Raw genomic sequence first — 13,102 nt, forward strand, 5'->3', positions numbered from 1 at the left:
ACTTTTATCATTAATTACCTTGCTGTTTTTATTATTTCAGATTACAAAAACCTTTATCTACTATCCATATTGCACTTGTATCACTATCTCTTCGCCGAACTAGTGCACCTATACAATCTACCATTGTATTGGGTGTGTTGGGGACACAAGAGACTCTTTGTTATTTGGTTGCAGGGTTGTTTGAGAGAGACCATCTTCATCCTACGCCTCCCACGGATTGATAAACCTTAGGTCATCCACTTGAGGGAAATTTGCTATTGTCCTACAAACCTGTGCACTTGCAGGACCAACAACGTCTACAAGAAGAAGGTTGTGTAGTAGACATCAGTCCCTGCCTCCCAGGTTGTGATTACGCTGCCGTCTTCTCCTCCTACTCCGCCTGCCCCGTCTCCTCTACTTCCTCTGCCGCCTTGGACCGCGCTGCCGACGAACTGAGCCAGCTGCGGGAGGATCTCCAGAGCGCGGACCCCCGCCTGGTGGTCGGGCACCTGGAGTTATCCTCCACCTGGGCTAGCTCTGATGCCTTCGTCCGAGCAACGCTGAGCCAGGCTGTGGCGGCTTCCGAGGAGGGGAAGCAAGCCACCTCCCAGGCCATGGCCGCTCGCGACGAGGCGTTGAAGGACGCCTCTACCGCCAAGGGCCACTGCAAGACGCTGGAGGGCGAATTGCAAGGGCTGCACGATGAGCTCGCCAAGGATATTCGCGACCATCAGGTGAAGTAGGAGGAGATGAAAGCTCGGGAGGCTGCTATCAAGGAGCGCAACACCGAACTGTCAGCCGACCGTGACCGGCTGAAGACGCTGGAGCAGGCGCTGAAGGTGGAGAGGGTCGAGCTGGATGCCGAGGCGAAGATCCTGGCCAAAGACTGCATGGCCTTCACACTCTATGAGGAGAGGGCCCATGTAGCGCTAAAAACGCTCTACGACGGGGGCCTGGAGAAGCCACTGGCCGGATCCAAGGAAGGCCCCGCTAAGCTGGTTCCTTTCCTTGTCGAGATGCTTGAGGAGGTCGTGATCGGCCTCGGCCCCATGGCTGAAGTTGAGGCTCGTGTCCTGTCCTCCGCAGCGCTGACATGGATCCTCATCCACGTCTACCTCTGCAACCCCGACACCAACCTTGATGACCTGCTGGAGGCCGTGGACGCCAAGCGCTCCGCCGCCACTACTGAAGCCGTCAAGGGTTGAGCGGAGGCCTTGCTGTCTAAGTTCCGTGCCTTTAACACCGCGCCCAAGAGAGGTGCTGCCGGCCCTGCGAATCCAGGAGGTGGGGCTACCAAATGCGACTCTACCACGAGCGGTGGCGCGGCCCAAGGGTGATCTTCTCGCGGCCTTTTCCCGCTCTGATTCTTGCAACATGCACCATGCCTCGTGGAGGAGTTTACATTCGTGTCTGGTATTGTGAGAACAACTTATGGTCTGTAATATTTGCTTCTGGATTTGCTATATTTTGCGATTTCCTTCCTATTTGCTTGTGTTCTACGCCAGCAGAGCCCGGCCCCGCGCATACCTCAGCCGCCGTTAGCCCCGACCGGATCGCCAGGACGGGACTAAGGAGTGAGGGGCTACATCACAAGTTAGGCTCCTGAGTCGTGATGCTCAGGAGTCCCCCTTGACGCTCAAACGAGTCTTCATACCTTGGCTCCGCTCGGGGAGGGGCGCGCAATGACCAGGTCCGAGGGACCTGGCTAGGTGGCATGTGCTCAGGCGTGGCCCAGGCGCAGCCCCCGTGTCTAGCCCTCTCGCGCGCGCTCTCCTGGGGGGAGGCTTTGCGATGGTGCCAGACACTGAGCTCTGGGCTCCCTGAGGCTGATACGGCCGTGGGCTGCCCTCAGTTATTTATCACCAGCGTGGAGCATAGTGCTTCCGTATGTGTACGGGCATAGCCGCTCCTCGGCGGTGTCGTCAGCCAGCAGGGAGCATGGTGCTTCCACTAGTGCGTGGGAGGGGGGGCTCCCCTCCAGGAGGAGCCCTCAGGGCGTGTACAGCCCCGCCCTGACACGTGGCCGGCACGGTAGGGCTAGGAGAGTTGTATCTGGGCACCCGTGAGCCAGCGCGGGACTCAAGAGGCCCTACCTCAAGGAGGGTTGCGCCTGGCTCTGGGCCTTTGTGGATGGTATGTTCCTGCAAGGTGGTTAAAATGCAAATTCTCTACATCCTCAGGTCCCGGCCCTCGAGCAAGCTCAGCCTTCGCTGGTATGACATGTCGCGATGTCATGGGTCAAGGCCAGGGGGTGAGGGCTGGAGAGCCAGTAAGAGCCCATGAGTCGCGATGCTCAGGCGCCCCCCTTTTAACGTGCAAGCAATTCGCATGAGGAGAAATAGGCCCGTGGTGGGCGGCGAGTGACAATCATGAACAGGTCAAGCATGATGGAGCAAATCAACTTAGATAGATGAAGGGAAAGCAAACGCCATTGGGTCAGGCCCGAGCGGCTTAGGGATGATGCAGCCCGAGGGGCGCCCCCAACAAGGTAAGTGGAAGACATAAGCAAAACGGATACATGCCGCAGGGACGGGCCCACACGACCTAGGAATGATGCAGCCCTGAGGGCGCTCCCAGCTGAAACGAAAATCGGAAAGAAGTCACCTGATGCTATTGTAGGGTGAGTGTCGGAATAGCTGATGATGCGGGGTGAAGGAGCCGATCCTCACGAGCCCTTCGGACTCCGATCCTCGGGAGGCTCAGGAGGTCCGGGCGGCCCGTTGAGGTCCATCTCCATCTCCTCTAGGAACACGCGATTCTTGGCCACCTGAGCTTCCAGAATGCTCCTCATCAGGCGCTGGTGGGCTGCAGCCGCGTTCGGCAAGCCGAAGGGCATGCGAACGAAGCTGTGCGGTGGGCCCACGCAACGCCCCATGCGCGAAGGCCAGAAGCACTCCTGAGAAGCGACTCGATTGAGCCCTGGGTAGTCGATGCAGACGCGCAACCCGCCATCCTTGCATGGATGGGGAGCTACGCCAGGCAGACGGCGGTTGCCGCGCATGACTCTCGATTCCTCCACATCCTGAGCAGCCTTGGTGATGAACTCCTGAGGGTTGGGTCCTTCTTTCCTTACGCCTTCCTGAGGGAAGCGTGCCGTGAAGCACGCCTCCAAGTTGTGCCCAAGCGCCTCCCTCGTGACCTTGGCAAAGTCGGTGGCTCCCCAGGAGAGAGCCCCCAAGCCCAGCCCAAGGAGGGCGCCGGGCGCGCTTTCCTATGCAATGGAGGGCGGCGCCCCTTGGACGGGCACATGTCCAGACGCGGCACCTCTGGAGGTGCCTGCCTCCTGACGCCTTGAGCCAAGTGATGTCTTCTTCTTCTTGTGAGCTGCTCTAGGGAGGTTTCCACTCTTGTTATCCGGGTCCTCGATCGACGCGGCCTGGAAGGCGCGCTCGAGGGAGCACACCGCATCCTTCTCTTCACAGGGGATCGTGCTGACCCCACCGCTTCCTGGCATCTTGAGGACGTTGTAGCCATGGTGAGTCACTGCCATGAACTTGGCCAGGGCTGGGTACCCGAGGATGGCATTGTATGGCAGGCGAATGTGAGCGATGTCGAAGTCAATGAGCTCGGTGCGGTAGTTGCTGCGCTGTCCAAAGGTGACAGGAAGGCGGACCTGCCCTATCGGGACAGTGGAACCATCAGTGACTCCTGAGAAGGGCTTGGTTGGCTGAAGCTGATCATATGGCACTTGGAGATTGTTGAACGTCTCGACGGACAGAACGTCGAGTCCTGCTCCGCCATTGATGAGGGTCCTGGTGACTTGCACATTGCTGATGACTGGGGAACAGAGCATTGGGAGGACACCGGTCGTTGCCGCGCACTTGAGCTGATCCGCTGAGCTGAATGTGATGGCGCACGCAGATCACCTGAGAGGGCGCGTGGCCTCAAGCTTGGGGAGGACTGCATTCACCTTGCGAGCAAACTGCTTGAAGATGCACTGTGAGGCTGGGGCCTGAGCGCCGCCCAGGATGCAAGCAATTGAACGTGGCTCCTGGAAGCCCCCAACCCCCTCGTCCTGATGATGGTCTTCATTCCTTCTTGGTGCTGGTGGCAGAGGAGGAAGGCATGCATTGCCATGCGGGCTGTCCTCGCGAGGCTGATCTCTCCAAGCTCCCTCGCGAGGATGGTCCTGCCGGCGGTCCTCGCGAGGTCAGTCACGCCACCCTTGGCGAGGGCCACGGTTGTCCCATCGTCCTCCACCACTTGCTCCGCCTCATCTGTAGCCCCGATTGTTGCGCTCAGGGCGTCGACCGACACGGCCTTCCCGCACGGCCCTGAGCTCTTGGCACTCATTGGTGTTGTGGGTGTGGAGATCGTGATACACACAGTACCGACTGCCCTTGGAGGACTTCGGCTGGTCCCTGTCGCGCTTTGTGTCTGGCTCCGCTGCGAGTACAGCTGCTCCCTTACACTTCTCATCCTTGGCCTTGGCTTTCTTCTCTTCTGGGTCCGCTGTTGGGAGCTTGAGAAGGGAGAGGCGCTCTTCCTCAGCCCTTGTGCACTTGGTCGCCAGGTTGAACAACTCCATAGACGTGCACAGATCTTCATGGATTGCCAGCTCCTCTTTCATCTTGATGTCGCGGACGCCATCAGAGAACGCCGAAATGATGGCCTCCTCAGTCACCCTGGGAATCATGAGGCAAGAGTTGTTGAAGCACTGGATGTACTTCTGCAAGGTCTCTCCAGGCTGCTGCTTGATGCGGCGCAGGTCACCCACGGTCAGCGGACGGTCGCGAGTGCCCTGGAAGTTGGCGATGAAGCGGGTGCGCATCTCGTCCCAGGAGGAGATCGTGCCAGGAGCCAGGTTCAGGAGCCAGGTGGGGGCACTGTCCTTGAGGGCCATGGGAAACCAGTTCACCATGACCTTTTCGTCCCCGTTGGCCGCTTCGATGCCTAGCTCGTAGAGCTGTAGGAACTCCGCGGGGTCTGCAGTGCCGTCGTAGCAAGGAGGTAGGTCAGGCTTGAACTTGCCTGGCCAGGCGACACTGCATAGCTCGGGGGTGAAGGCGCAGCAGCCTGCGGCGGCCACGAGAGCCCTTTGCTAGTGCTGGGCTTGCTCCTGAAAATTCCCACTCGCCGCCGCTTGGAGCAGCGCGGGGTCTTGACGTGGTGGCGCAGGGATGCAGTCATGGCGCACCGGTGCCGGGAGCACGCGAGCACCTTCTTTGGGGCGAGGGATTTCTTGGCAGCTCCTTTCTTGTCGTGCAGGCACCGGACACGGTGGGTCTCGTCCTGGGGCCACGCACCTTGGATCCAGGGCGCCTTATTGGGGAGGAGGTGCCGGAGGCGCCTCCTGATCCACGCCTCCTGCGCAGGATGGAGCGTGAGGCAGCGAGAGGGATGGCATAGGAGAGCCCCCTATGGCGCTGACGAGCTCAGTGATGCGGGCGAGCCAGTCCTCGTAGAGGTCATTGACGGGACGATAGTGCAGGAGCTCACGCGCCAGGTGCAGCGCGGCGTGCGCGTCCGAGGGGGCGCGACGGGCGTGGGACGACGAACCGGCTGGAGTCAGCGACGGGTTGGCGGTGCGGCCTTCCCGCCGCACCGAAGGATGTAGAGACGAGGCCTGCTTCTCGTTCCCCGTCGAGCCGGTGGTGGTGTTGGCGGCAGGCGATGGGGAACGACGGGGGCACCCGCCGACGGGCGCCGTCTGGGCGATGCGAGCGGCAAGAGCAGCTCGACGCTCAGCATGAGCCCGATGAGCGTCAGCCATGGACACGACGGAAGATCGAACGCGAATAGTGGAAGAAAGATTCCAGCACACCCCTACCTGGCACACCAAATGTCGAATGTTGGGTTCTGGCAGACCCTTAAGGTTCAAACACTGTGGTGCGCTCGAAGATCTCTCCCCTACCGATCTACGTCCGATCGCCTCGTGAGATCTAAGCTGGAAACGATGAACAACACAAGGGACACAAGATTTATACTGGTTCGGGCCACCGTTGTGGTGTAATACCCTACTCCAGTGTGTGGTGTGGTGGATTGCCTCAGGGGCTGATGATGAACGGTACAAAGGGAGAAAAACCTTGCTAGAGGTGTTCTTGGGCTGATGCGATGAACTGCTCGGGTGAGTTTGATCGCCTCTCTCTCTCTCTAGGCTTCCCAAAGTCTGGATCTCCTCTACTGTGGTGGCTAGTCCTATTTTTAGAGGCCCTGTGCCTCGTCCCAAATATTGAGCGGGAAGGGCGCCAACAACGTCCATTTTGAAGGGGAACATACAGTACAAGTTATCCTGACTAAAGTTGTTCTTCGGCTACCGAAAGCACTAGCGATGATGCCGCCTTGGGCTCCACGGTGACCTCCATCCTGCCGCTCCGTTGGTCTTGGTCTCGTTGCACTGAAATGGCAACCTTTGCCCGATGCCTCAGTACTCCACGTCCGTGCTTGCTCCCTTTGCACCAAAGAGGAAACAAGGACACTGCGCAGGCCGGCGCTCGCCTGGCGCCCGCCTGGTCTCGATCGTCATGGCTTGCGTCACGAGCACCTCGCGAGGTATCCTGCCTTCATCTCTCCGCCTCCTCGCGAGCCTGGCTGGCGAGGCCGTCCCTGAGGAAGCCTTGTGTCGTTCGCCCCGCGAGGCTTGGCCCCTCGCGAGGGTCTTGAGTCTTGTGCTGATGAAGACGGGCCGTACTGGGCCACCACTTGAGCCACGTCGCACGCCGCAGGCAGGCAACTCTGGGGAGCCCGTTCCCAGAACGCCGAGAAACCATGCACGCGAAACACCAGTAAGGGCCATGGGAAGCCAGTTGGCCATGACCTTGTCGTCGCCCCCGGCCTTGAGGACGGCCTCCTCGTACGCCAGCAGGAAAACCGCTGGGTCCGTCGCGCCATCATAGCGTGGCGGCATCTCTCGCTTGAACTTGGGCGGCCACTACGCCTATCGTAAGGCGGGGGCCAAGGCTCGGAGCCCCCTAGCCCCAGCACTGGCGCCTGTCGCCGGAGCCGGAAGCGCGATGTCTGCCATGAGGGCGAAGCGCGGTGTTGGCGGAGTGTGGGTCGACGGAAGGAAAAGCTCCGGCACACCCCTACCTGGCGCGCTAAATGTCAGATTTAGGGTTCCGACAAAACCCTTGAGGTTCGAACACTGGGGTGCGCATGAAGATTTCCCCCTATCGAATATAGCTCTCAGCCTCGCCGCGACCTCTAAGCTTAGCTCGATGAACTCACAACACAAGAGACACAAGATTTATACAGGTTCGGGCCGTCGTTATGGTGCAATACCCTACTCCTGTGTGGTGGTGGTGGATTGCCTCTCGGGCTGGTGATGAACAGTACAAGGGAAGAACGGCCTCCTAAGGAGAGGTGTTCTTGAGCTTGGTGGATGCGAAGGTGAACTGAGTTCCTCCCCTTCTACTATGGTGGCTAGTCTTATTTATAGAGGCACTGGTCCTCTCCCCGAATATTGAGAGGGAAGGGATCCAACATGGCCCAATTTTAAAGGGGAAAACTAGTGCAAAGCTATCCTGACTAAAGGTGGTCTTCGCCTGTCAAAGTCGCTGGTGGTGACGCCGCCTTGGGCTCCATGATGACCTCCGTCCTGCTGTCATGCTGGTCTTTGTCTTGTTGCACCGATATGGAAACCTTTGCCTGATACCTCAGTACTCCGCGCCTGCGCTTGCTCCCTTAGCACCAAAGGGGCAACAAGGACACTGCGCGCGCTGGCGCCCGCCTGGCCTTGGTCGTCATGGCTTGCGTCACAGGAACCTCGCGAGGTACCCCTTGCCTTGATCTCTCCGCCCCCTCGCGAGCCTGCCTGGTGATGCCGCTCCTGAGGAGGCTTTGTGTCGTCCGCCTCGCGAGGCTTGGCCTCTCGCGAGGGTCTTGAGTGTTGGTTGACGAAGATGGTCCATACTGGGCCACTGGTGGAGCCACGCCGCGGGCCGTAAGCAGGCAAGTCTGGGACCCCCGTTCCCAGAACGCTGACAGCCTCTTCTTGCGGATTTTTGTGATTTAATGGATAGATGCATGTAGAATGGAAGAGGTTATTTGAATGATCTTCTTGCCCATGTAGGACAGAATTATTTCCAGAGTTCAATAATGTTTATATGCCAGCATACTCAAGGTTGCACCAATGCAAAAATAGCTGGATTGATACTTTGAGTGATGGAGGTCTCTAATCAAAATCCTTGTTTTGTTGAAATAATGCATGTTCTTACTTTCAGATATTGAAACACTCTGAGTCATTGTTGTGTGTGTAATTCTACACTGAATTAATTCATGTAGGTAACTGCTCAAGAAGAAGATTGTGTTGTTGCGCAAGAACCAGACAGTGACAACCTCCTAGTGAGGCAGCTGCTGGAGCATCAGAGCCCGTTCAAGAAGAAGATTGCATTGCTGATCGAGATACTCGGCGAGGATGAGAGGGACAACAATGACATGGGCAGAGAAGACGGCTCATGGGGAGGAGAAGAACAAATGACAACAACCACATGAAGCACATAATGAACCAAAATGGCTATGTTAGACATGATTGATATTAAAATCACTAGGAAATCTAGGTCCCCATTTCTACTCACGGGAAATTAACTAGTCTCTACTTACTAATAACAATGTAAGGTTACATCTTTCACTTTTCTTCCCACCACCCCTTCATCTAACTTTGTTGTATATGATAATCAATCACCTTAATTCACTTCCCTTCTGAATCAACTCCACTTTAACTACATACCACATTTCTCATCATACTATATGGTAAATCATGTGTAGAATTTGATAAACATTTATTTACACAATCACATTAATATGGACAGGTAATCACAGGCTAACATACTAGACAATATATATCTCGTTGCAATGCATGGGCATTATCCTAGTACCAATAAAATGCATAATCTCATTACACCGCCTATCCCTAAAAACACTATCACGCATGCCAAGATTAATGTGCAACATTAATCAGGTTCCTCCTGTTCGCACTACAGAAATCTACTTGAAATCTTCAACAACTAATGTCGACCTTGGATCTAATGAGCGATATGACCTAAATCTGGATGAATTAATCAAAAGCATTTGTTTGCTCTGGTACATATCATCAAAATTTGTTCTAAAGCTTAACAATTAATGTTGGAGTTAGATATGGAACCTAAATATATTTTGTTTGAAACATATGAAATAGGTATATTGATCAAAATAAAATGCCCAATATCCATCGTAAATGTCATTAAGAAATTTATGCATCACACAATCTTTTTTAGCCCTATAAATACATGTACATATAAATGGACGCCCATTCAAATTGCTCATTATGGCTTGCAAGACCACCATCGTTGTCGCTATTGCATCTATCTTTATGCTAGCACTCGTCATGTCTTGTGGTAAGGAGAAGAATGTGTTGCAAACTTGAATTTACATGACATTGATCCTTCCATATATTGCTTATTGAACTTACAATATGGGATAGCATATTAACATACATATTTTACTCATCAATTAATGCAGATATGATTGAAGGGAGGTGCACACAACACCATGGTAACATACCATGTAGAGACTCTAAGATATGTGAAAAGTGGTGTTTTTCCTTTGGATATCCTCGTGGTGGGTACTGTGAGATTAATGATAGTGGAGGTTTTTGTGTATGTTGTACGTGATCCGTCTCATACTGCTAGTTTGTACCAGTGAGTTCTTCATGCAAAATAAATAAATTGCATTTATTCAATGCATCATTAGCGTCTCTCTGATGTAGCTAAAAAGAACCATTTGAGTTAAAAGAAGGGAAATGAAAAAAACCTCCAAAGTAGAATTTGTTGTGCATCCAAAAAGGCAGTCTTGAGTTTCTCAATAGCAATCGAGATGGCTTGCAAGTAACTATGGTGCAGGATGAGACTATAGTCGCTTGGGCGGGCGGGAAAACATATGCTTCAATTAGTTTCCTCGTTATAATGTCCCGAAAATCTTGTCCCAATCTTTAACAACTATAATGAATATCTTGGATGTAAATGAACATTATGGGTGAAGGTCCTGTTCTGCTCCCGGGATCAAATGAGCTTGAGATGAATAGTAAAATCCCGAAAAACAGAAGAAAATTCAAATAATTCTTAATTTTTTTGTGGCAAGATTAAAACGAGATAATCACTTTTTGCGAGCAGAGCAGTATGGCAAGAAGCAAGCCTAACTAGAATGATGTCCTGTAAACATTGTAATAATTCTTCCTCGCCTTTTGATCACTCAACGGAAATCTGAGATGGACAATAGGAAGGTGCAAAAAATTTGAAGTACGGTAGTGAATGAAAAATGTGTTCTTCAACTTGAATTATAGATGGCTTTCGCCCACATAAGACAATTGTTCTTGATAATCTCTATGTGTAGGACAGAGAATTTCGGCAACTTCTACTTTTCCTAAAGCTAATGAACCGAATGGAAGAGAAAAACGTGGAATCTATACTCTGTACCTAATACCTAATACCTATACCTAATACCTAATACCTAATTACCTAATAATATTAAAAGAACGAAGCTTTGATAATTCTCCATCCGTCATTTATTTATATCCGTTAATTTGATGTTAACCATAGAAATTGACGGCTAAGATTTAAAAATATATTGCATTGGTTCTTTTTATCTATACTAGGTAATTGCCCGTGCAACAGGGCATAAATATTCTAATAGTTTAGTACAATCATGGCAAATATATTCCTTTACAATCCTCATGCACATCTTGCTGAATCATGTCTTGTTCATAAACATTTATCTAGAAAGCAAATATAAGATGTAATGCATCCTTCGGTCCCATTTATATATGGACAGAATTTGAACGGGCAATGAAACCCCAAGATTGAGTTCTACTCCCTCTATAACAAGATATTTTTTGACGCTATGACAATGTCAAAAAATCTCTTATATTACGTTACAGAGGGTATAGTTCTTGTGTTTTCCAACACTGGCACATACATAATCCTATTGTCGTCTACCCCGTTTGGGAGATGAAGTGTATTGTATGTCTAATTTGCAAGTGAAACGATAGTTACTTGCACAGGAGAAGGCATATTAAATTTCTTATTTACAAAAATAATGAAAGATGCATGCAATGATCACTCGAAATACAGAGTAGTACAAAATGATGTTACGTGGCCCAGCTTTCACCCCTGTCACCTCGCTTTTCCATGACGATCGGGTCTGGAGACGAAATCCCATCAGTAGTGCCCATGGCATATGATCACAATTTACAAGTTATACATTAACATATGTCAACATACTGGAATGTATGGAAATCTGGACATTAGTGCATGCCTTGAATCATTGAATGTCTTGAGCTTGTACTCCTTAACTGTTTCACCACCTGAATCTGTGCTTCCCCTTTATAATTTCTCATGTGCAACATCAGCATGATCTGAGAAGATAAGCAATGTCCACTACCGCAGGATTGTTATTATCTGAATCTCTAATTGGAGTCACATGCTCTCGCTGTCCTGTCTTGCTCTTGCAGCAGTAGCTGCTGCTGCTGCCTTTTTATCGGTGATCTATCTGCTTTGTTACCACGCATAAGCGCAATTAGAGATCTCATGTTTTTTTAGAAAAGGAGGAAGACCCCCTGCCTCTGCATCTGGACGATGCATGCAACCATTTTATTAATTGTTCACACAAGACCTTACAAAGTAATACAACAGTAAGACTAAAGCCACCGTCTGGGCAACATCTGTCGCTACTCCTATCCAGTCGATGAAGGGGATGCGGATAGTCTGGGCCTAATACCAAACAGACCTCGCAGCCAAACCTAACATCTAAGACCTGAGGTCCCATCCAGGACGCCTGCCGGGTATGGGGCACCCACCGGTCCGGCGCACTCCTCAACTAGGACGCCTGCCGGGTATGAGGCCGCCGCAACCACCTGCCACCAATCCATCTTTAGAGCTGTACTGTTGCATCTACCTTGCCCGGTCTAGCTGCCGTCAACGCCACCACGATGCTAGACCGCATCACCCTCCTCCGCGAGTCCATCTCCATGCATCAGACGCTGAGTCACCACGGCACCATGCCGCCAAGATCCGCCGCCATCAATGAGTGAGATGACGCACCACTCCAAGAATGATGCCCCCAAGGAGGGAACGACACCAGAGCGCCGCCGTCATCTAATCATCCGATCTAGGGTTTCCCCAGGAAGTAGCAGAGAGTGGACTTGAACTTCTCCACGACGATGCCTTCGAGAAGGGAACGATGCAGATAGCGTCGCCACCGCTGGCCTTGGCAGTAGCTGAAAGCAAGTTTTCAACCAGATCTGTTCAAAGGAATCCAACTCCCGTGCACGGCCGCCACCACCAGGCTGAGCTCACATCTTCGCCGACACCTCCATGATGCCCAGAGACCGCGAGAATCGCCGCCACCACGCCTGACAGGCAGCCATGGCCAGGCCCGAACACCACCCAGATCCTATCTGGAGTCAAGAGCCCTAGGCCGCAGCAACTGTCTAGGCGGCACCACCAGACGGGGACAGGTCCTCCAACCTGCTGCAAAGCGAGCCACCGCCAGAGCTTTGAAGCGTCGCTCCACCAAGCCCACCGGGAGTGACTAAGTCGCCGCGAGGAAGAAGGGTAGCCGCACCAGGGGAGAAGCCCCGCAACCGGCGGCACTACCTGGGCTTTGCCTAGCGGTGGCTCTCGACAGCGGCGAGGGGGAAGCGAGGGTGGAGGAAGGCCGGTAGCGGGGGCAGCTAGGGTTCCCCCATGTCTCCTCGCAGAGGGACACGGGGGACGGGGGGAATCATGTGTGGTTTGCTAATGCACGTACGCGAATGCAAGGAGCTCACCTCAGCGGGTGCTATGGACATGGCTAGCGGTAGTGGCGCAACATCTTGAGAAGGACGGTCTTGAGGTGTGGTACGCCGGTGAGCCCGTCCCGGCTGCCGTCCGGTCGCCCGTGTCTGCAGATGAAATGTGCCCGTGATGACCAACCATAGGGATAAGAAAGAGATATATCAATCATGTTTTCAGAAAATCCAAGTCACAGTGCATGTGCAGGGCCGTTGATGGGGAGTGCGAGCAGCCTAGAGATATCTTTCCTTCTTTTCGGCGGATCTCGACAATTTCTTCCTGCATGCCACGCGCGGTCTCCGCGATTATCTTCCGTACATGCACCTGATTGCTTCCTTCTGATTTGTTTACCGATTGGTTGAAAGAAGAAAGGAAAT

At 53.1% G+C, this 13,102-nt stretch overlaps 1 long non-coding RNA gene across 1 annotated transcript; it reads left to right on the forward strand.

The window, feature by feature from the left end:
- Window positions 1–9,221: 9,221 nt before the first annotated feature.
- Window positions 9,222–9,600, forward strand: LOC119293901. The gene is made up of 2 exons (XR_005143248.1): window positions 9,222–9,293; window positions 9,418–9,600. It is a non-coding gene; the product is annotated as an uncharacterized LOC119293901 (long non-coding RNA).
- The last annotated feature ends 3,502 nt before the right edge of the window (window positions 9,601–13,102 follow it).

The sequence above is a fragment of the Triticum dicoccoides genome, chromosome 4B, assembly GCF_002162155.2.
Source record: "Triticum dicoccoides isolate Atlit2015 ecotype Zavitan chromosome 4B, WEW_v2.0, whole genome shotgun sequence".
In the NCBI taxonomy this organism is placed as follows: Eukaryota; Viridiplantae; Streptophyta; class Magnoliopsida; order Poales; family Poaceae; genus Triticum; species Triticum dicoccoides.